This window comes from Acanthochromis polyacanthus, chromosome 7, assembly GCF_021347895.1.
Source record: "Acanthochromis polyacanthus isolate Apoly-LR-REF ecotype Palm Island chromosome 7, KAUST_Apoly_ChrSc, whole genome shotgun sequence".
In the NCBI taxonomy this organism is placed as follows: Eukaryota; Metazoa; Chordata; class Actinopteri; family Pomacentridae; genus Acanthochromis; species Acanthochromis polyacanthus.
In genome coordinates, this window is record NC_067119.1 from 37,942,273 (window position 1) to 37,962,645 (window position 20,373).

The window sequence follows — 20,373 nt, forward strand, 5'->3', positions numbered from 1 at the left end:
TCCAGCACCCTAGAGTCGTCCTTCCCAGGGAGGCTGAGAGGTGTGATATCCCAATAATTGGAGCACACCTGCCCCCCCCCCCCCCCCCCCCCTTTATTTTTAAAAAAAGCAAACGGCTTCACATTCATTGTTCCTCATGTTGATCGGACACTTAAGAGGCATGTTAGCCAAGAAAGCCAAGACAACAGTATCAAGAGTCTTAAGGCGCTTCTTACCGAGGTACTGAGGAGCAACCTTTGCCATAAGTATGGGCGAGTCTTCAGCCTCTGCATCTTCATCAGAGGACGTGTAATTTGGGTGGAGGTGTTCCCTGAATACTTGTCTCCTTTCATATCTCTCATTTCGCCAGTCTGGGTCACCAGTTCTCCAACCCGGCTGTACACAGCCTGGGCCAAGCGCTGCCTTCCCTTCCTGAGACATTGAATGGTAGACAAGAACCTTCTTGAGGCCAGTCTCAAGTACTTCGTAGCCTTTCCGAATTCCCCTACACCCAAATTTTCATCTCTGCAGCTACAGGGGCCTCCACCAGACCTTCCCAGTTTACCTTACTACAGTTTTGGGATTACCAGGTCTTTCTGGCCGATTTCCTCACCGTCAGATCTAACTTCCTACCAGATGGTGATCAGCTGACAACTCTGCTCCTCTTTTCACCCTAGTTTTCGAGACATATGGCCAGAGGTCTGATGACACAACTACAAAGTCAGGTATTATCTTTTCTGCTGTTCGATGCATAAGCACAAAAACAATGTTGTTCTTTTAGGCATGGTTACCAGATGTTTGCTGGTCAGCAGCCTACTCAGGATGAAGTTGCACCTTCCCTTTTTTTCTGGTGGCTTTGGGGTTCTATGGATGTTGGATTCAGCCAGTGTCACCACTTGTCTCCGATTTGGTTTGTGGGAATGATGGACAGGCTTTCAAGGGGCAGATGGTGGTGAGAAAGGTGTTCGATTTGGGACCTCAGGATTGCTTCTCTGCAATATGAAGAAATAACAACAGAATATGAAGACAACTTTCATGAAATATTCTATTATAGCATTGGCTATATAACAAACACATTCATTGCAGCAATCTGAACAATATAACAGATTAATCTGATCAGGCTACTTGAATGGAGCCAATAACTGTGTGTGTGTGTGTGTGTGTGTGTGTGTGTGTGTTCAAGTTTCGAATTATGTCCGACTAGCTCTTACATAAGAAAACCTATAACTATACCCAACAAATATTAAGTATTTTACAGGATAAAATAGAATATTCAGTCCTTCCAGGATTTTGCGGGCGTTTTTCATGATTGTTGCGGCCGAAAATGCCTGAATTCGCGGCAGCTTTTCTAAAAAATTGCGATAAAAGTTGCGATGTTTTAAGCTTATTTATTGTGATGAAATTGCGGAAGACAGTGACAACTGCTAAAAAGCTGCATTTTTTCCAGCTTGTAGAACATGTTTTAACACTGTAATTGACAATATTTATTCCGAAATCAATTATTTTGCGTTCCAACCCATTTCCACAAAAGCTGGCACACCATGGTGGGAAATTAGCAGCAGCCAGATACTGGTTTAACATGACGTGGTTGGTAGATTTGCGGCACAAAATGCTAATTTACTATTGAATGAATCATATTCGGACATATCTGTCAGTGGCTTAAAAAGATAATTTCACATCCTGGCACACACGTGTTCACACACACACGCTCACGGCTTGTCATGTCAACTAACAAGAACAGCACTGAGAGAGCGCAGTCCTCCTTCTGCATGTGTACATACCGAATCGCGTGACCTAAATATGTAGCCAGCGACGGGAATTGATGGGACTCAGAGACACACCCACAATTTAATCAGTTGTTCCTTGTATCATTTCCCATACGCCCACAGTGGTAGATTTGTAGTAGGATAACAATCATGTGATCATCAGCAGGCCGCTGAGGTAGCGTTCACTTGTTGCCATGGTTACCGTGCCACTATGAGATGCTGTGCCGCTACGTCAATGGGAAATCCTTAACAAATCCGTGGATCCAAACTTTAAGCCGTATCACTGCCGAAGTCTAATCACTTGGTCCTTGTGTCATTTTTGACCGACCCTGAAAATTTCATTCAAATCCCTGAGTCTATTTTTGAGTGATATGGTAACAGAAGAAGGATTCACAGGCGCTGATCGTCATATAACTCTGCCGTGTTCTTAGGTGGAATAAATGATCTAATTTACCTTCATTCTTTCAGTTCTCTTACGGATCTGGAAGCAACAGTTTCCATCATGGTCATTTATGTGGTCCGTTGTCTGATCATTAGCCGTTCTAATATGTTTCGTGTTTTTTTTAAGTGTATCAATCGATGATTTTTTTTCTTTTTTGTATTCCACTACAGTATTGCACGGGTGTAAAACAGTTTAGCTCCGCTTTGATGAAGAACATCAGTGAATTAATTGTTTATCACGGTCTTCAGCAGTAATTTTTGTTGGTAAATGAGAGACATTAGTATCGCACATGTCTGCATCTTCAAACCATAAACAAGGAAGTGAATTCTGTGACGTACATGCATTAGGTTTGCGCTGGGGACTGCTCTGATTGGTGGAACTCATGGGAGGCGGACCAAAATTGCGGGAAAGTTGCGGTGATTGGACAAAATTGCAAGGCCGCGCAAAATTCGCGGAGATTGGTTGATTTCGCGTGAATTCGCGCAATTGCAACATTGCGAATTCCTGGATGGACTTAATATTAATCTATAAACCTATTATCTCAGATTGTCTGTGGAGTACATGGAGAGGATCCCTTTGCATGGGACAAGAAAGCTAGTACAGAAATAGTGGGATTTGTGTGTTGAATAAGAGCTGTAGTGTTGGGGGTTGGTGAAGAAATGCAGGGGTGTTGATTGAAAATGCTGTTTGGCTGCAGAGAGTCCCTGGGAACCTGTTGCTCCTACTGGTGGACCCTTTTACAAATTCATACAGAAATTTATTTGGACTATCTGGGTCTTGTCTCAGAAACCTTATTGTAATAAACAGAGCTGCTGCCAATTCTCAAATGCTTCATCAATGCCCCACCCTTCTCAATGGACGTCACTGGAAGCCACTTCTTTCTGCCACGAAATCCCATCAAAAAAGTATGCCTGCTTACAGGTATGATGATGATCCACTACCTGATATGTTATTCCTCTGTGCCAGAGAGCTCCTTTGTTGTCCAAAATTTATTAGAATACTGCAGTGAGTCACAGTGTTGCCCTGGCTAATATGTTGTTTGTTACTATATAAACATACAGTGTAGTTGATGGTGCATCAGTCTAGGGCTGCAACAACGAATTGATAAAATCGCTAATAATCGATTATTAAAAGTGTTGGCAAAGAATTGCATTATCAATTTGTTGTGTTCGCCATGTCGCAGAGCCGTCTACTTCACCTGCAGAGCGAATTGAACAGAGCCAGGTGGAGATAGAGCAGAGGAGGTATTTTCAAAGGAAGAGTAAATTCAACAAATGAAACATGACCGATACGGAGAAAACTGTTTGACCAAAGTCCTCATAAGTGTGGGAGCATTTCACACTCCACAAAACAAAAACATGCCGCGTGTACATGACATGCGATTTTCCCGCACGGCAACGCACGCATTTGAAAATCGCACTGGTGACGTACGGTCACGAGCGGACCACTCCGTGGTAACGTGACCGCGCTTTCAGCTTGACAGTCCGGTAGATGAGTCAATAAACACAGTGCCTCGGCGGCAAATTTTCTCTATTATTTCAAAAACACTTCAGGGAAATATATTTCTAAAGCATTTGAGGCAAGAAATAAGCTGTGCAGCAGCTGAATCTGTCCTTGTATTAGTTCACCGAAGGCTAGTTTGGATGTTTAAGGACAGCAGAAGTCGAGTCTACTTCATGTAGATGAGCTGCAGGTAAACACACCGGATAGCAGCTAGAAATGCACCAACCGAACCAGCAGGCCAGATCCATGTAGTGGACACACACCTTAAGTCACTGGATTATCCTAGTTTGTTCCGTTTTATGGTGAGAAAGCGTAACGTTAGTCTCTGGTAGCTCGCCTGATGCTAGCGTTTGCTTGTTAGCTGATTAATGGCAGTGATAGAGCGTGTGTGACTGTGAGAGATATGTTTTATTTCACTTTAATCAGCTTAAGCAGGGTTTGAATATGCATTATAAATAAACATAACTTGCACACAATGGTGGTAATAATTTGAAGATTAAGCCTCAAGTTCTAATTTTCTGACAAAGTCTGAGTGAAAACACTGGTCTGTGTTGGAGTGAGGCAGGATGAATTGCACTGAGAGGCTTCATGATGAGAAAGACATCATGTAAACCACAGCAAGCAGCTGTCTGACTGAGAGCATCCTCAACATGACCGTCACTGACATGAGGCCTCTGTTGATGGTTGAAGACAAAGGCTTCCCTATAATGATCTTATTTGTTCTGTCATTCCAAATCTTCTATTTCTGAATAAAGAGGCGGAAATTAAAAATGTGTTTTTTAATCGGATTCATCGATTAATCAAAAAAATAATCGACCGATTAATTGATTATTAAAATAATTGTTAATTGCAGCCCGACATCAGTCTGCGCTGCCCGATCACCAGATGCTGATAGTCTGTACCTGCAAATAGTCTGCAATCAATTAATATTTTCCTCAAGTGCAGATACTACACATTGTGTAGCAAGAACGACCAATGTTGTAGGAATCACTACAACTAAATTGTCACTTGAATCGTCAAATGGTGGCTCCACCTTTGGATCTTAAAAACCTGCTATTGATAAAGTGCTTACAAATCTTTTTACTTTGTTTTTTTCCCTTTGTGTAAACTTCCAGCAAGGGTTCTGAAGATAGCTGATGATAAAGTAAGCAGTAAAACAAAACTGTACAGCTGATGTTGCTCCATTTGTTTCTGGTGGCCCCCTTCTGTTTTTTGGGTGGTCTGCTATGGTTTGCAATGGTATCAGCAAACTGCCTTGCACTGAACAAGACAGTTGCTGTTATGGACGCATACAATAAAAAAGTATATTTTTTCAATCTACATATTAATTATATTGAAAAGATTAACATACACAAAAACAGTTGTCAGGAACATTTGTCCTTATCAATATGCATGTGTGCATCTGTACATGTAAAAAGCTTGTATTCTGAGTGTGTTGAGTGTCGAGCTGAGGGTTATTGACAGGTTGTCAGGGCCTGCATGCAGCCAGAGCCCTTTCCTGTTTGTGTGTATGTACTCGTGCATGTGTGGGGAGTGGCCCAAGCAGGCCTGATTGAATTGGAGCTGAGCAGACTGACATAATAACCATAATTGAAGGCCGGGTGGTGGATAGAGGCCATTACAGCAGCGATCTGGATATCTTATCAGTGCCCTGTTACACTGACGGGTTGATGTTCTCAGGATGGTTATTGGATGTAAAGTGCACACAGCTGAACACACACATCATGGTGCACTTAAACATGCATGTACACACATGCTAACAAATCACTACTTCATGATGACATTCATTTCCTCCAGGATGTGCTGTTTAGACACCCACTGCAATTAGGCATTAGCCATGACTCACTGTTCAGCTCATTTGGACAGAGTGCAGTCAGCTCACCAACCTTTTATATGTTCTATGAGGTTTGAGTGTTCGCGGTTTGCTGTAGTGTAACATGAAAAGATGGGGTTGTTCGGAAACAAGGGATTATGTAATAGTCACATTTCCTGTGATGTTAAGTGAGACAAGTTAATTCACATCATGCTGCAACTTTTATAGTTGCTTGAATCAAAAAGGAATCTTACATGTTCCTCATTTCCAATGACTAAACTACAAGAAAAGTTTGTCTGACAGAACATCCTTGACTCAATTTAAGGCTTCTTGGATACACAGAGTTCTTTCAGTTGAGAGACACAGAATCTGTTGATGTGCAGGCTCCACATGAGCACAGTAAAATGATATGAAGTGTGTCAGTTGTATGGTCATTTTTTGGCTACAGAAGGGATGATGTTGATCAAAAACCAGAGCAAAGCCAGACCTGAAAAGCAGGATATCATTTTTCTCAAGTTGCCATCTCAGCTATATGACAATTGTAAAGTTGAAACAAACCTAAACTAGAACAAGAAAAGCACTCAGAGAGCGCAGTACTCTGCCAAGGCTGCTCAGTGGTTGTATGATTTCTGACAGATGAAATCTTTAAAAATTCATGGTCCACAGCGGTGGATTTGTAGTTGGATCGCATGTGATCGTCAGCAGGCCGCAGACGTAGTGTTCACTTGTCGTCATATGACCAGTGACGTTGTGCCGCTATCTCGCAGTGATATGGAAATCCCTAACAAATCCGTGAATCCAGACTATAAGCCGCATCACTAGCAAAAATGGAATTAATTGGTCCTTGTCTCATTTCTGACTGTTCCTGAAAATTTCATTTAAATCTGTTAGTCCATTTTTGCTAACAGACAGACAAACAAACGCCGATCATCACATAACTCTGCCGCATCCCTTGGCAGAGTAATAATATACTGCTGAAATAGACTGGTGATCCAGGTGGACAGTGGAGCACCATATAAATCTGAACAGACACTTTATCAGTCACTTTATTGGGCATTATGCAAATATTTTCACTGGTAGCATTTCATTTAGTCAGACCTCCCCCCTTGTCACAGGCAAAACACATCCCATGCTGAACATTTTCTTATCGAACATTTAGCAATGTTTCCTAAGCACCCCACATTGTAGGCTGCAGGAGCTCCTTGGTAGCTGCAATGTTCTCAGACAGGTGTGTAACCAAAAATAATTGTAAAAATTGTAAAACTAGGGCATTCTAATGTCAGATTTGTCCAAGATGAAACCGAGTGATTTTTTCTACAAATGTTCTTTTCTATGAATGGAAAAACAGCACATGTAGACATGCTCCACATTTCACGCGAAAGCCGTGTTTTTAAGCATAAATATCACAGTACAACAAAGTTAACACAGTAGGTGCCTATTCGAGTTAAAGCGACACAAATACTTAATGATCATCATGACTGAGCACAATGTGACTTGAAATTTGAACTCACACACTGTAAGTAAAGGCCACAAATGTGACCATTTGGGTCACAGTCTGGAGTCAGGACTTCCAGCTGAAGAAGTTGCTGTTTTGCAATTTTTCCTTGATGGAATATTAAGAACATCACAATGGGGTTGAGAGAAATGTTGACTGCTTGGGGCCTTGATGTCAAGTGTGTAGCGTAACCACTGAAGGGATTATATTGCACTCGTTAAATAAAGGGGCACCACCCCGGTTTTCCGGGGAAATTATTAATTTAGGCAGAATCTCAAGGGAGATTCCTGTTAAAATACAGTTGATCAGTCTGATATCTGAAATTTCGGTTGAAATTCACTCCAGTTCTCACGCACAGAAACACACAAGACTATGGATTGGTCTAAATGAAAATATTAACTATTCTACCAAAACAATACAGGTGAGCTATGTACCGTGGGAAATGTACCGTGTGTGTACGTGCGTGAATGCATGTGTGTGTGTGTGTGTGTGTGTGTGTGTGTGTGTGTTTGTGTGTGTGTTGTGTGTGTGTGTGTGGTCAGATGCTGGCTATACTTGTGGGGACCAAATGTCCCCACAACTGTTGGAAAACCGAAAACAATGTCACTTGTGGAGACCTCATTTCGGTCCCCACAAGTTTAAACAGTGTTTTCTTGGCCATGTTGTTGTTACTGAAAATAATAAAAGTGCAAAAACGTTTCTTTAGGGTTAGGCATTGTTTTGGTTTGGGTTAAGGTTAGGGTAATTCTTAGGGGTTAGGTATGAATGGGAGTCAATGATATGTCCCCACAATGATAGAAAAACATAGTATGTGTGTGTGTGTGTGTGTGTGTGTGTGTGTGTGTGTGTATGTGTGTGTGTGTGTGTGGAGCAGATTCAAATCAGCATATTAAAAGAAGAGGATTATGGTGACAAAAAAACAGATAGCGGACATCCTGACTCAATGAAACGGTAATTTAGACTACGATCGATACACAAACGAAGAAGGAAGTGGCTGGATTTGAACAATCAAGTGGTTAGTGACATCAACCCAGATCAGGAACAGAGAAAGCTCAGCGGTTCTTACTATTAGCCAAGTCTCTGTGTGGCTGGGACATAGTCGCAGCTTGGTGACACCTTCACAGCGCGACAGAGCGTCTTTGTTTCCCAGGCGCTGTGTCGTTGCTATGGCAACGGTTCAAGTCCTGCCTTTGGAGCTCCTTCAGTTCCATGGATCTGGACCAGCAGACCTCTGAGGCGTTGGATACAGTGAGCGATGAGCAGAGCCGGTGTCGAGCTCTTCTTCCAGGGTTGATGAAAAAGTCACTTGATTAAAATGGTGGCTCTCGTTCTAGTCCCAGAATGTCTTCCCTAGAAATCCCAAGAAAGAGAGGTGAGTTCTGCTGGGCATTCAGCTGTTATTTATACACATAGGAGGAGAGGGTAGCAGTCATGGCATGGCAACAGGAGAAGAGGTTCCAGGGAGAAATAGTGAAAGTCATGCTCCTTATAATACAGAAGCAACTGTGGCTAGACAAACTGATGTCCCTGCTTTTTCTACAATGGGTAGCTCTATGATTTACTGCAGATCTGGTACACAGCATCTGCTGTCAAACTGCACTCCAGCTCCATTAGAAAAAGGCTGGGATCACTTGACATTGCTTCCAGCCAATTATCAGTGAGCAACAAAAGATAAAAGAATCATCCAAAAATCCAAGGAGCTTTGTCATTACTGCAGTACTTAAACATTTTAGGGTACATTACACTTTAAATGAGGACTCTGTTTTCCTGCAATGTGGATCTTAGCAGGCTGATAATTATCATTGATAACAAAACTCCAAGTCAAATCAGATTTTATTGTAATTTCAGTGACACTTATTTTTCTACAAAACACTAGGATTGTTTCACACCTCATCATCCACAGTATAAGTATAGCTCTTCCTCGTTATAAGAATTTGTTGTCCTATAGCAGGCATGGGCAAACTATGGCCCCGGGCCACATACGGCCCGTTAGGGTTTTCAATCCGGCCCACAAAATGATTTTGTCAATATTAGAATTGACGAAATTATAATAAAGGCCACATTCATTTGGCCTTCCCCTGCAGTACCCGACGTTTCTGTTGTCCCCACTAGATGTAGCACTCCAGACACAAGTGACCTTTGCTGTTTTATTTTCTCTTCTACTTTGCAACTGCATCGAGCCCTGCCATAACAATGAGTGGATCAAAGAAACGAAAAGTTGGCAGTGAGTGTCAAGTGTTTCAGAAGGAGTGGACTACTAAATATTTTTTTCACTGAAGTCTGTTCAAAGGCTTTATGTTTAATTTGCAATGAAACCGTTGCCGTTTTTAAAGAATACAATGTCAACCGCCACTTTTCCACGAAGCATGCTAACTATGCTAGCAACCAGTCAGAGCAAGAACGGACAGCTACGGCTCAGAGGTTGGCAGCCATTTTACACACTCAGCAAAATCCGTTTATTCTGCAAACTACGATCTAAGAGTCAAGCACAAAGGCAAGTTATTTGCTAGCGTTCAAAATAGCAAATGTTAGCAAGCCTTTCTCCGAAGGGGAGTTTTTGAAAGAATGCATGATAGAGACAGCAGGTCTCCTGTGTCCAGTGAGCAAAAACAAATTTGAAAAAACTAGTTTATCAGCAGGACAGTTACTCGCCGTGTTGAACTAATCAAAGAAGACTTAGTCAGCTCACTGAAAGAAAAATGGAGTCCTTCAAGCTATATTCATTAGCACTGGACGAAAGTAATGACATAAAAGACACTGCTCAGCTTTTATTTTTTATTAGAGGGATCAATGAACATTTTGAGACAACAGAGGAATTTTTGACCATGGAATCCATGAAGGGGAAAACACATGGAGAGGACTTGTAGGACAGGGTGTCTGGGGTCATCCAGAGGATGAAGCTGCCGTGGTGTAAACTCGCCAATGTCAACACGGATGGATCGCCGAACTTGACAGGAATAAATGTCAAGCTGCTGAAAAGGATAAGGATATAGTGAAGGAGGAAAACCCTGAGCTGGATGTGATTTTCCTCCACTGCCTAATCCATCAGGAAATGCTCTGTAAGTCTGTTTTGCATCTTGATCATATCATGAAGCCAGTCGTAAAACTTGTTAACTTTCTACGAGTGAGAGGGTTTCAGCATCGTTAGTTCATTAAGTTTCTTTAAGAAACTGATGCTGATCACCAGGACTTGCTTTACCACTCTCATGTTCGCTGGTTAAGTTTGGGGAAAGTATGTCAGTGAGTGTGGGAGCTCAAAGGCGAGATTAGCTCATTTTTGTAGTTAATCGGGAAATCCGATGATTTTCCTGAGCTATCCTGGTGAAAGTGAACCCTCTCTGTGATTCAGTGTCTGATCTGTAAATACTTCCAAAAGTGACCTTACCGGGTTAAACTTTTCTGTGATTCTATTATAGGAAAGAAAATTACCTTTTTCAAACAGATCATGGATTTTTCTAATACTTTTTTCAAACCACTGGGCCCAGTAGATTTTCTGTTTGCCTATTTTTATTTTAAGGTTGTTCCAAATAATCATATTTTTGAATATATTGAGAAAGTTTACATTTTATATGTGCTTCTTACCAAACTTTCTTAGAGTGTGCTATAATAACATTCATCTTACAGTTAAATTTTCCTTTTTGTGGTGTCTGTGAATAAACTTCACCTCCCCCCATAATGTTAAGTGTAGTCTACTCCAGTTATCTAGGTTAGATCTAATTTTGTTCAGTAAAGCTGCTGAATTTGTAGTGATATTTTCTTCTATATTTGGATTTAGTTTTATTCCTAAATATTTCATATCATTTGAGAGGCATTTAAAATTAAAATCAGTTACCAAGTTAGGGGAACAGGGTTGAGACACAGGCATCATCTCGGATTTGTGCCAGTTAACAGTGTCCTGACACTTTGGAGTATTTCACTGTCATTTTTAACAGTTTTGATATAGAGCTAGACAGTTCCTGGCACACTAACAAAAAGGAGTCACCAAGGACTCCTTTGATTCTTGGCTCTCCTCTAATCAGTGTGGCAAAGGGTTCAAGAAAAATTGTGAACAAAGTGGGCTAAGGCTGTATCCCTGGCTGGTTGACCTAGATATTTTGAAAAATGTAGATAATATCCCATTTTTAAAAACCTTAGCCTTCGGGTATTATAGCACCTTTATCATCCTGCAAAAGTGTCACCAAATCCAAATCCTGTGGATGGGGATGTGGCGGAGACGGCCCGAATATTTGGATCCATTTGTCTAGTCTCCTGGACACAAATTTTGCACATTGCCTTTGTTTTGTCTTCAGTTCCCAAACAGCGGAGGTCTTCCGCATCTTGTCTTGTGTTTATGCAACGAAGTGAAGCGTGACATCAGAGTCGGCAGCCACCATTTGGGTGGTGGTAACAAACGCGAATGGATGAGCCGAGATGAGTCGAACACGGCGGGATGAGCCGAAGTGGGCCGAGCTCTGAATATTCATATTTTAGTCTGGGGGGAGGAGGGGGTGATCACATAGACATACGTGTATATGACACGATGACATAATGTGGGCCAAAGGCGGAAGGAAGACAGTAACGCAGAATATTCGTTCCTTTTATAAGTATACACACACACACACACACACACACACACACACACACACACACACACACACACACACACATATGTATATATACAAAAATAACACAAAATACACTGCCTTTATGGTGAACATGGCAGTGCTGTTAGCTCTTCAGGCTTAGTCTAATTTCTGTTCACGTAAATCGTATGGACGGCTATATCCCCTACTCCCTGCTCCACCAGCCGTCAAGAGTCCCCCTCCCCATCATACCTTTCAAAATAAAAGGTCTACACTCCTTAGTGTGAACGTCAGTCAATCATTTAGTTGGCATTGTCTGTATTCTGAATATTTTCTCAAACAAAATCTTCAGCCTTCTCCAGATCTGTAAAACTCCATCTCTTTTCTTCCCATGTGAATCTTATGTCATCTGGGTGAGCAAGTGTGTTTCTCCCCTGGTGCTGCCATAAAGTTTTCGCAGTTGGAGAGAGCCGTCTCTGCCGGTCAGAGCGCTCCTTAGTCAGATTGAAGTGTGCTTCCCACCACGCTTCCCTCTCTTGTTTCGCAGCTGACAGAACCTGACCAGGATCATGCGAGGTGACTGGTTGACATAAGGTCATGGGCTGCCGGTTCTGTCCCTCCTCTCGATTTCCAGCATTAAATATGAGAGTGAACACAGCAGGATATGAATGCAACACAATAGAAAGTGTGATGTTTTTGTCCTATTTTTTAATCTTATGGAAATGTTTGTTTTTCTGGTGAGGCCAGAGAACATTTTATTGCCTCAGATGTACAATGAAGTTTATTCGTTTTTATTGTATCTTGTATCATAATGTGAATTATCAAGAAAAGGGAAAAGAATCTCACTCTGATTGCATGAGCCCCACACCATTATCTGACAATCTGTGGTTCTGCTGTACTGTTTATTAAATTAAATAACATTAAATAGCAGCAGAAAGTAACTATCACTCACCTTTGGCTCAGTGTGATGGTGGGTAGACCTCAATGATGTTACTGTCTCTGAAAGAAAAACAATCATTTTAACAGATGTTTTTCTCAGTGAAATGAACAGAAGAGCAGTAGCACAGAGCTGAACTGTTCTTCATTCATTGAAATGAGAGATTACCATTCATCAACACCAGTGTTCTATGGTGGAACGTTAACTTTGATTGATTTCTATCTGCTGATTATTCGTGAACAGTGAGACAGCAGCAGTTCTAAAAGTGTAAAAACGTTATCGATATGTTATGATTGGTCAGTTGTGACCTGCAGGAAACGTAGTTACAGCTAACAGTTAACTAATTTTTGATGCTGACAAATTGGGTTTTGCATTCTCTAAGTCTGGGAACCTGAGATTTACAGATCATCTTTAACCCTTTGATGTACAACATAGGTCAAAAGTGACCCAAATCCAATGGAAAATGAATATCTCCTGACCCATGCTGCGCATCCAAGGATTAAAACACAATGTTAGAACAAGCTTACCATCAAGTCACACATAGTCTATTGTTAACTTACAGTAACTTCAGCTACAATAACAATGATAGGTCACTGTTTTTTTATTTTTATAATATGGTCCAGAGGTGGAGAAGAGTACAGAGACTTACTAAGATGACTTTAACCTGTACAGTTTAGCTCCACTATGGTGCTAATGTTGTTAACAGAAGCCAGTAAATGTAGGCTGACATGGAGACCTCATCTCACAGTTTGTCTGGCCAATTGCTGCTCTCTGGTTCCACCCTCTTTCACTTTTTTTGTTTTTTGTTTTTGTTTCTGGCTCCAAAAATCCAAGCTGTCAATCAGGAAGCAGCAAAATCCTGCCTTTATTTTCTCCACAGAAACCAACAGGTGACATCATGGTAGTTACATCCATCTTTCTTATACAGTTTATGTTTGGTACCCATGTGATACATTTAAAGAGGTCTGAGAGGTGCCCTGATTGTAAACATGTGCATTTTTTTTTACCATAAAGTGTGTTTTATACTATAAAATGCTATTATGCTACATTTTTGAATGACACATTTGAATGAGTACCATTTTTGAAAAGTTAATTCTGAAAATATCAACTTTTTCTGTCTTTTAGAGATAGTTTGATTAAAACAGTTCAGGTGTGAATGAAATATCCCTTTCTTTTGGCAACTAAATGAAGATAGAGAGGTGCGCATGACAACAGTGAAGTTAATATGGTGAAGGTGAGTCTGACTCGCCAAATGTAGGATGTGGGCATAAGCCTGCCTTTGGCCGCCAATTTTGTGTGGCTTTGTTCTCCCCTTTTGCTGTATACTTATTACCATTTTCAAAATCCTTTTCACTACAAAAACAAAAAGAAATGCAGACAAAGCAGACTGCCCCCCCCCCCCCCCCCCCCCATAGCAGACTGATAACGAGGTGCAGTCAAACCATTCTGGAATACAAAAATGGGCTGGTGAAGTCAAACTAAGTGCTAGCAGTCACACCAAACAAATCGAAGAGCCTGCTGAGTCATTCCACCTCAATTCCACAATTTTTTTTAAAATTGTGAATATTTACTGAGTGGCCATGTGTGAAATGTGGGATTTTGGATAACATATGTTGAGTTAAACATTCTTAACGAGGAGTGGAGCAATGTTTGAGGAATAATGTAGCTAGAGTCCTGAAATTTTGCAGGCTTTTTAATGTATGCATATGGTCATCAGTGGTACAACTGTTCTTTGATAGAATAATACAAATCAGTTATATGATGATGTGAATTTGGTCAAAAAACTTTCAATGTTCAAAATCAACATGATCCCACTCCTCACTAAGACATGATTTAACCATTGCCTACACATTGCTGTTGGTAAACTCACTCTCTCCATCTCTTCATCTGTCTCTGGGCTGTCTGGGTCCAGCTGTTATGAGCCCTAACAGGCTCTCATAATGCATCCAGTGTGTTATTTTTGAACACTTCTAAAATCATTTTCAAGATTAAAAATTCAAGAGGTTTTTTGTCATGCACAGACAGCCAGTTACACTGCAAAATAAAATTCTTAATTTGTAGATCGTCCTTAACCAAATGTACACCTTGTATTAAAAACTAAAGCAGTTATACAAAAAAAAAAAACTAGAGTAGTTTCTACTTAAATAAGCAGACTTAAACTGACCAGCATTGGTCATGAAGTGCGCTGAGCATTTGTAAACTTTGGTTTGGATAAAGTGAGTATAGCAGTGGTAAAGTGACTACAGTAGTATTATAAAGTATTATAAATTTGGGGTAAACAGTTTTACATTATGTGTGTACATAGAGTTTGGCGAAATTTTCAGTCCACTGTGAGTGTGTCAGAGTCATTCACAAGCCTGATAGCCTGTGAATAGAAACCGTTCATCGGCTTAGTTATTTGGGATGTCTTGAGTAATTGTGTGTATGCTGGATATAGGAAAAGAAAGTGTGCCCATGGTTTTGCTTTGTAGGTGCCCTTCATGTTGCTGTAGATATGGTCCAGGATGTTGTTCTCCTTCCCTGACAGTCCTCATGTTGTTGTGGTAGTAGCTGCCAGCTCTGATGAACGTGACGTCCGGGCGTGCAGTCTCATGCCTGCTGATCATGTTATGGAGCAGCCCCAGCGATGCTGACTTGTGGTGGAATGTACACAGCCAGGACGAACACTGTGCCAAATTCTCTTGAGAGGTTAAAGGGCCTGCATTTCACCATCAGCCGTTCTAAATCCGTAAAGCAATGTTTCTCAACAATCCACATGCCCGTACGCCAGTGGTCGGCAACTGGCGGCCCGCGGGCCAAAACTGGCCCATCAGGAATAATATCTGGCCCGCCAGATGATTTTGAAAATTTGATTTGGCACGGAGCCAAGCCAGTCCGTCGCCGCAACACGAAACTCTCGTGGTCGGCTGCTGCCAGGCATTTCCGCGTTCGCGCTACTGGTCGGACACGGTTGTACCAGCCAGATTTCACTGGGCAACAGTGTGTGCAAAACGTGTGTGTCTCGGGAGTCATTTTTAATACATCTGTGATCAGAATTGAGATGTGTGTCCCAAGCAGCAGCGATCAGCTGTAGAAGCTCCGCTGCTCGCGGTATCGCCCCGCGCCCCCCTGCTCGCGGAATCGGAGCGCACCCCCCCGCAGGTTGGCCCGCTGTTCGATTGTTTACAAACATTTTGGCCCGAAGCCACATCTACTTGCCGACCCCTGCCGTACGCTATCAGTTGTTTATGTAGATCCAGACACCACCACCTCTATTCTTCCCTGAAGTTGTGGTCCAGTTGCTGTGGTACATGGAGTGTATCTCCAGATCCAGCGTGCTGTCAGAAAGCCAAGTTTCAGTGAAAATAAGGGCACAATAGTGTCTTGTCTCAAGCAAGGTTGCAATCCTGGTTCTGAGCTCATCCAGCTTGTTGTTGGGGGGACCAACGTTGGCGAGCAGCAGGCTGGGTAGTGGTGGTCTAGTAGCCATAGTCTTTAGCCTAGCATGTAGCCTACCTCTCTTGCCACGCTTCTGCTTTGTCTGCTTTGTCCCTCAACTGCACCGATCACCTAGGGCCTAATTTAATCACTAATTTAAATAAAACCTACAGCCATTGCAGGAGGATCATGCAAAGACGTCTGCCTTAGTGGGGCCTTCTTTGCTTGTTTATCTGCTGTCCAAACAACAAGTTTTTACTTTTTTGTGAATAAAAGTACTTGCAACCATATAGACCTTTTCGCAGTGACATCAGAGTCTGGGACATGTGACCATACCTTCCTTAGCAACGCACGCCGCCATTTTAAGAGGGGGCAACAAAGTCATTAGCAACCGCGATTTGACCGCCGAAACCGCGCAGTTTTGACCCGGAGAAAAATGTCTGCTGATTATTTCGGAAATCTTGAGCCAAAAGCCAAGCTACGGTATCAAGAAAAATTAGAACTGGTTGGTTTGCAGTCATGTCCGTACCAAATTCCTCTGGTTTCATGGGAAAACGACCCTACTATGTGGCCAGATCTTCAATGACACTCCATTTACGAGTACCTTATCAACAGCCCAGGCATCCACACAATGGAGAAGATGAAGACTTATAAAAGCCTGGACTCATATGTTTTCTTTGAAGTATGCTTATATTTATATGTTTTTGTGCATACAGGTCAATGTCAGAATGATAAATGCCTTGTAAGATACGGCTACACCAGCTCCGCTATGCTAAGCAAATGTTAAGCTAATGGGGTGAGCCATTACACCGTTTAATTTCAAGTGGAAGTAGTTTATGTATATTAGTTAGATGTGCATTATCAAAATTAAGAGTCAGATACCTGTAAATGAGCTCTACCCACCCTAGGCCCAAGGGTATGAGGTGCTAACAATAATGAGGACAATGCTGCTGATTACAGCATAGTAGTTAGCAGAACGAAAGGGAGGAGAGAAGGGAGACTTGTTTGTTCAATATTGAGTTTAGGAGTGTTTAAAAATAGCAGTGTGAGCAGAAAGACCCCTGACTTTTTGTGGGAAGCACAGCTAGCACTAGTCTAAGCTAAGTAGCTAGCCCTCAACATTTCAGATAATTATAGACATCATAAGCTGCAGTCAATTCCAGCCATTTTCAGTACAAAAAAATCGCTAATATTCTATTTGTAAATAAAATATGACGAGAAATACAGGGAATATTGAACGCGCATCGCGAGGTGCATTTCCTTGAAAACGACCTATTCGTGGAGTATATACCGACTTCAAGACATGTTTTGGACAAAATATGTTACTGGCTTGTTTCGTCTGGATGTCCAAGGTTGGATTATGGCCGTTTTTTGTGGAATATTTTCATCTGTGTGTAATAATGAACCCGGAAATGTGAGTCGTGCTGTGTACGTTGAAGCCGTGAATAGAGAACGGATGGATGGATATTCGTTGTTTTTCGGACAAATGTGGTTATATTACCCGCTGTGGTAATCACATCTGAAAGTGGTTTATACCGGCGGATTCATGAGAATCTAAGCTTTCCATCGGCGTATAGTGTTTGTATAATCGCGTTTGCAGTTTTCAGACATTTAGCAAATTGCTTATGCAGATCTCAAAGTGTACCGCGGGCGGGACACTGAAGCGCAAGTGGTTGCTTATTAATTAATAATTTCAGAAAATCAGTTAAGGGGTAATAATTTCATGAAACACAACATACCATTGACGAAATGCTGACTGCAAACATAGGACCATTTTGACCTTGGGCTCCATGTGGTCCCATTATTGTTAATCCGCCTCAATGCTGTGAGCCATAAAGTCCTTTTCTGGCCCTTTTCAGTCGGAATCCTGTAAAAGGAAATGTTCTTGTTGCTCCATGACTGAGAACTACAGCCAAAAACAGCGCAGGTTTTGGGCATATCTGCTTTTGGTCGTTCAAATCGGGAGGGAAACGTGGGAAAGTAATGGTCGTCAAGGCAAAGCATACCCCTCTTAAAATGGCGGAATCGCGTTGCTAGGGCCGGTGACCGGCGGTGACGTTCGATGATGACGTTTCGGAAAAAGGTCTATTGACTGTATCAGAAGCAATGCTACTGGGTAGTAAAGCATGTGGAAAAAATCAGTTTCAAGAAATGGATTTTGTGCCCTGAGCATTTAGTAATCTGATGCAACATCTGGCTGTGAACTGTTTTTTATAGCGCTGCCTCCATTTTCCTTGTTGACTAATAGTCATTAATTCAAGCCATTAGACAACATTGCAAATTTATGAGAAATCTAAAAACGCAACTAAGGAGTCAAATTTAAAAAATACAAGCAGGAGGTGAGCTACAGCAACACTGGCAACAGCCAGTCTTATTCTGTAAATAACATTTATATTGTAGTGTTTTAGCCTACTTGTTTGGTGAAGTGGTTGATTAAGTTTTACTGTTTTGGTTACTGTTAGTGATCCTTAATAAAGTGGTGTTGCAGCTCTGAATCATGGAGGTCCTGATTGAGAACTTAAAAGACAATGAGCAACAATTGGATGTGCTTTAATGTTTAAATGAGTGATTCAGCCGTTTGTCTGCTAAGTTGAATAGACCAGCTAGAAAAAACTTCGTAACACAAATTGGAGATGAGCTATATGTACTCGGAAAGCTCTGTAGCAGACTGAGAATGAGCAGAGGGGCTGTTTTTGAACGGAAAGAACAACAAAAGCAGCTTCAGCCGAGAGTAAATGGAAATGATTGCTGCCATACAAAAGTAATAGAAATCAGATAGATACTAGCGAAGAGCTTCATACTGCCGATATGCTAACTCCCCAAATTGTTAAGAACTGCAGCTTACCGAATGCAACACAGGAGAGATAAATCAAATTAAGATATCGTTAAGTGGGGTGACAACAACTCCTTACGGCCATTCGGTGTATTTTCCATTGCTGGCATGGCCTAATGGTTGTGGCTGGATTATTTTTGTTGATTCTTGTGTACACTGTTTTGAAATCAAACGTATAATATAATAATATATATTATATATATATGCCTAACATTTACGTGTGATGTTATTAGGATTTTATTTACATCATCTGTGAGTGCACATAAGGGTTTGACTAATCAGTGTATTCAGTAGTAAGTAAACCTTAATACATAGGACTAATGTGTGAGGCATCTCATTATACCACTTTTACTATTTTCAACATTCTATCAATTGATCCAGGTGCACATCACACATTTCTTCTCATGGACCTCAAGCATCTTTCATGAGCTGTTAATCAGGTCATTTGATGGGCTATGCGTATGCAAGAGCCTGGGTTTTGACTCCGTAGGACAATCCTGACCTCAACTGTTCTCCAGTAAGATGTAGGGAGTTGCTATTCAGAGCATATATCTGCACTCCGAGTGCTCTTGCCCAGATCAATAGTGTGTTGAGCTTAACAAATAGGGAATAGATTCACTTCAGCACTCCTCTTTATAGCTAGCTGGTTTAAAGCAGCAGCCATTGGATTTCTGCAATGGCTCGTTCTTACAGTAGAGCCTGCAGCCCAAATGTGCTTGAGGACTAAAAAACATATCAGATCTTTTCTTTCCGGCTCTTTACTTCATCACAGCGAATCATCTTCTTCGATCTTACCTATCTTCTGCACCCTCTTCTTTCATACCAACTGACCTTATGTCCTCTTCACTACATCCATAAACCTCCTCTTTGGTCTTCTTCTAGACGTCCTGCCTGTCAGTTCAAAACTTGGCATCCTTCTACCGATATATTTGCTAACCTTCTTCTGTGCATGTCCAAACCATCTCAGTCTGGCCTTTCTGGCTTTATCTCCAAAGCCTCTAACATGTGCTGTCCCTCTGATGTTTTCTTTCCTGATCCTATCCGTCCTGATCACTCACAAAGAGAACCTCTACATTTTAATCTCTGCCACCTCCATCTCTGCCTCCTGTCTTTTCCTCGGTGCCACTTTCTCTAAACCAGACAACACCACTGTTCTCACCAGCGTTTCCTACACTTTTCCTTTCATTCTTGCTGATACTCTTTTATCACACCTGACACTTTTCTCCACTCATTCAAACCTGCTTGTACACCCCCTGTCAAATGTTTTGAGACTATTTTAATTTATTTGAATGAGAAAGTGTCTCAAAACGTTTGACAGGGGGTGTACATGCTTCTTTAACTCTTTTCCACACTCTCCATTGCTCTGGACTGTTGACCCAAAGTACTTAAAATCCTCCACCTTCTTTATCTCTACTCCCAGTAACCTCACCATTCCACTTAGGTCCCTCTTTTTCACACACATGTTGTCTTTCTTTTCAGATTCAGATTCAGAAAACTTTATTTGTCCCCAGAGGGCAAATAAAAAGGCACGTAGAGCAGGCAGTACAACAGTGACATAAGAAATTGAGTACATAACAAGAAATTAGAGATAACTAAATGTAACTGACACAATTTGGTTAACCTTCA

The 20,373-nt window shown here is 41.5% G+C and overlaps 1 protein-coding gene across 11 annotated transcripts in view; it reads left to right on the forward strand.

The window, feature by feature from the left end:
* Positions 1-20,373, forward strand: part of LOC110964507 (voltage-dependent N-type calcium channel subunit alpha-1B-like) — a 252,634-nt gene that overhangs the window by 14,349 nt on the left and 217,912 nt on the right. Inside the window, exon 1 of one of the 11 annotated variants that reach the window (XM_051950640.1) lies at positions 8,204-8,370. The exons of the other annotated variants lie outside the window; for them this stretch is intronic. The gene's annotated coding sequence lies outside the window, so the exon portion shown is untranslated. Of the gene's footprint in view, positions 1-8,203; positions 8,371-20,373 lie in introns of those variants that run through there. 11 annotated transcript variants of the gene reach the window in all.